A 4,908-nucleotide genomic window follows, 5' to 3' on the forward strand; every position below is an offset into this window, starting at 1 on the left:
ATGCGAGTGAACCCTTTAGCCATTCTATTGGAATCAGGCCCTTGAGATGGTCTTGGCACATTCTTCCCAATGCTTCAATGAATCTCAAAGTCACAAGAAGCTGTAGGCCTTTGCCACAAGTCAACTCCATTGATACTTGAGACCCATATTGTATCGTTATTATATTTATTTTTGAGTATGGCCGGCCGCTATCTTGTATTTTATTTATTTTTAATTTTTAAACATAGTAATGACAGCTATATTATTTTAATTATTTTTCATTTTACAGTATATTGAAATAATTTATCTTTAATTTTTAAATATTCAATATATATTTTCATATATCCAGTAATGGCTATACCTTTTTTCATATTCAATTTTTTTATGATATAGCCACTTGGCTATAACACAAAATATATTGGAAATATCTTGATTGGCAAATCTGTTAAAATATTGAGATATATTTAAGTAGTATAGCACTTGGCTATACCTTTATTTCTCCAACAACCAAAATAAGGGGCAAAAAGGTCTCTCTCTGGTGTGTCTCTCTTTAAGCGTCAAACAAGAAGAAGCAAGTCTGGCCCTCCTCTATTGGCGAGTCTTTTAGCGTTGGCTTGGATTCATTGAACTTGTTTATTGAAACCAACCAAGACAAAAGTGAAGGACATAAACAAGAACATAAGAGTAGGAAGCCTCAATTTACAGATTGCAAGCAGAAAAAAAGATGGAATTGGAGGAAAGCGACCACTTTCCATAAACATGTGGTCCACCCATCTTTCTTTGATCTCTTCTGCATAAAACTAATACCAGTTTTTTATGTACCCACTTTGACCAAACAACTTTACTATCTTATGATAGAAAACTTATGGTATTTGTCTCCTTCTCTAACTTCTAACTTGTAAGTTGTAAGTTGTTGTTCATGGGATGCGATCAATTACCTCTTACCTCCGCCGGCAACAAAGGGCATACACTTGCTGCAGCCTAGCTAGCTTTGTTTCCTTCCAGAAGGCCCTCTATCTTATCATCTCAAGGGGATTCGATTCGTCTAGCGAGCAGAGAGCACATCAACTAGTTTAAAATGGACCCGAGAAGGCCAAATCTAGGGGCGACTTAACTGATTAGGTGTGATTGGATCTACTCATTAAATGACCCTATTTTATTGTAAGCCAACATCTTCAATAAACTAATTACAAAAATAGACATCTTCATAAACTAATCATTAGAGGTGTACTTTTGTGTGCGGGGATCTTTGTCTTAAGTTTCACTTCTTTTTCCATCTCTTCTTTCTCTCCAAGCCAGGATACTTCCCTCGGTGGAGCCCAAAAAATGAGATGTTTCTCTTGGGCTCGATTAAGTCCCTGCCACCTCCTCTATTTAATTATTGTTTTATCTCTCTTTTGCCAGTAACTAATTAATTAAAAGGCTAAAACTAGTTGAAGCTGTCTCCCTCTTCATTCCAGAATTGGAACAATATGCTTCTTTTGGCATCATCAAAGCCATAAGGATATTCAATAGTTAATATAAGTTATAACTACAAATCCTCTCTCTCTCTCTCTCTCTCTCTCTCTTTTGAAGCAAGTTATAGGATCACCTTTTCAGAGCTACATATCTCCCAATCGTCCATTATCCAGTATACTAGCTAGAACTATAACTATATACACATATATAGCTTGTCTCTAGTTACCGAAAAATAGACAGTCTTTATACTATTCTCTCAGCGGAAGAGAAAGTTTGAGGTTGAAGACAGATGGCAAGAAAGTTTTAAATTCAGGCACCAACTTTGTTAAGGACATTGATGAACTTTTTCAGGCTCTGATATTAGTGTATCAGCAAACCTCAGGAGCTTCTCCTCTAATTACAAGCTGAAGCTTAGAAGGTTACTATATTATTCCTCTTGGGTGATCTTGCAGTCTGATTATTATTTCATATGGATGTTGAGAAAAGGCGAATTTGCTACAAGTTAAGATCTTCATAACAAAAACTTGACTTCAAGGCTATTGACAAAAATACAGTCTGGGAGGTTTTGACTTGAAACTAGAAATCAATATTTTACCCCACCAGACCACAGGATTACCAATCTCATTCCACTTCATTTGTGATTCTCACTCTCAACATGGAAACACAGATTTCTATCTCTTCTTTATTTTGGCTCCAAACCTCATTTCTTCCGCCTTTAATATTTTATATCACCTTTCTCCTTCTCACACACTATATACATATCACCTTTTGCTCCTTAGCACGGCAAACTGATACATGCGCATTTGGAAAAAAAAGTAAGGACGACCATGCTGGCGCCCAAACCCGCCGGACCCAGACGCCGGGCCGCCACAAGCTTCTCGCGTTTTGAGCGGGTTGGCATATAATTGGTGACCACGAACCCGGTGTACTGCCATGCAAAAAGATCGTGGAAAGCCACATCTTGCCATTGTTGGAAGGTGATGAATTTCGTAAACAGGCATCGATCCAAAAGTCTAAGGTTCTATGATATTGATGGTGATGAGTACCTATACATGTCATTCGCGCCAGCGCCGGCCAAGCCAAATCTGTCTTTATTGGAAAAAAAAAAAAAAAGGACCACCCGCTTAGCGGACCCTTCGGAAGGCTAGATCTTCCGGCCGCTAAGGCGCTGCCTTGAATCCTCCAGACCACTTCCGATCCTCTCCCGGGCGCTGAAAGCGCCTAGATCCTCCAAAGTATCTAGGCCCCTAACTCCACAGTATCGGTGTCCTCCTCAGTGCCCTAGGCGATATTTGAACCGACTAAAAGCACAGAGCAGACTTGCTCTTGTGCCCTCGGCGTTCGTGTGATGAGTTCCAGTCAATTTTCGAATTTTAAACCGGTATAGCGCTCGGCTATACTATTTACTAAAATTAAGGACATACCGGTATAGCCACTTTGTATATATTTTGAAAATAAATTAAAGGAAAACCTAGCATAGACTCAAGAAATACTATTTTTAAAATAAATTTGCAAAAACCGAGTATAGCCGCACGGCTATACTATTTTTCATAAAATATAAACCACCATTCTAACCTTTCTAAAGATGGTTCATCTTCATATGATTCTTTGGATCTACCATATTAATACACCTTTGGCTATGATTTTATCTCTATTGTTCCTTCTTTTGTATAAAATTTGGTTTTATAACTATTGTGCCGCAATTATAATAATTTGAAAGAATTTTGATAAATCACATCAACATGTCATGTGGACATGTACAAGGAGAAAATAACTTCTCAAGTAGTGGGTGATTACCGAAGTATTTTCATGATCACAAATTTATTGATTCAATTTAGCACTCCGGACATAAATTAGTTTCGTGAAGCTCAGTAACATAATATTTTTAAGCGTATAGCATGAAAATATCATAATTTGAATTTCTCTTTTTTAATTACTTTATTTAGTAGTTATGTTTTAATCATTATTTACTCAGTGAATAATTAGTATTTAAGTATTTTATTAAAGAAAAAAATTATAAAAAAAAACCAATACTATTTATTAAGTAATATATTTATGAAGTTAATTAAAATATTTAATACTAATTATTCACAAAATAAATAATGATTAAAACATAATTACTAATGAAAGTAATTGAATAAGGCTAAGATTTTATTGAATTACTATAAAAAAAAAAATTTAAAAATGTACTGACCTAAAAGTACTAAGTTTATACTTATTATTTTAAAAACCTCGTAGTGAACTTTCGTCATGCGAGTCTATCTCGATGCTATTTTGCGGTTAGACCTCTCAAGCGACATTTTGTCGGCATAAACTTTCCTGAGAGAGAGTCTAATCCGGCAAATAGATTAGTTTCTTTGCTTTATTTTTGCCCAACTTCTTTAATTTTAATATATATCTCTTTAAGTAATATCTTAGCCTTTTCTAATTACTTTAATTAGTAATTATTTTATTATTCGAATCTGATTTTTTGCTATACGTTTAAATATTCAAATCTATTTAGGAGAAATATGACAAAGGCACCTAAAGATGACCAACATCATTATATCACTTCTCATACATACAACACACAAACAAGGCATAATTTTCTCTAATCCTAAAGCCCCACAGGAGGAACAAAGTTAGAAGCGTAAATGCATACCATGTCTAATTGATTCATTATCTCAAGGCTCACCTTTGCTTCAGAGAAATCCAGATTTTTATAGTTATATTTAAAGTATAGCCGATCGGCTATCGCGTAAAGAATATTTTATGACCTGCTTGCTCGGCGGCTCGGCCCTTTCGGGTATACTCTATAAACAGAATATTTAAAAGTACAGTAATGCGGCTATAAGCCATAAGCGAGAATATTTTAAAGAGTATAGCCACTTTGGCTATACGCCATAAATAGAGCATTTAAGAAGATATCGCCATGCTCGGCTATTCCGTTTTAAAGTTCATAAAACAATTGGGACCTTCCTTGATATGTAGTTGAAAGCGGCGAGATGTCGGATCAATCTCAAATAGTTAGGACCACAGCGTGTGAGAGGCTTGTTAAAGTCAAACAACATGGTTTTGTTTCATCTTCATAACACTTTCGGCCAACATAAATGTTCATTGTTTACCTTGTAAAAAATTGTGTTGGGGCATGAAAGAATTAGTTTGTCATTATATGCATGTACAAGCTTCTTCTCGTAGAACTCCGGTCGATATCCTCAGTTACAAGGCCAAGATCTTTAGTCTTTCTCTAAAAATACAGTGGAGTCCTTTGCAAATCCTTTAACTTTTATTGTCTCATTGTCAACCATTTTCTAAAGCATCATTCAAATATATCAACAGTAGATTATTCAATTGAACATGAGATCACATTTCCATAGAATAAAGTTACATACCTATCAAATGGATGAGAGTTATACAAAATGAAGTTACCTTGATAATGTCACTGGAATTGAGGGGAGGGATGTCTTTATCAAAATTCTAAAACTTTGAAAT

The sequence above is a fragment of the Prunus mume genome, linkage group LG6 (assembly GCF_029339155.1).
Source record: "Prunus mume cultivar Tortuosa linkage group LG6, ASM2933915v1, whole genome shotgun sequence".
In the NCBI taxonomy this organism is placed as follows: Eukaryota; Viridiplantae; Streptophyta; class Magnoliopsida; order Rosales; family Rosaceae; genus Prunus; species Prunus mume.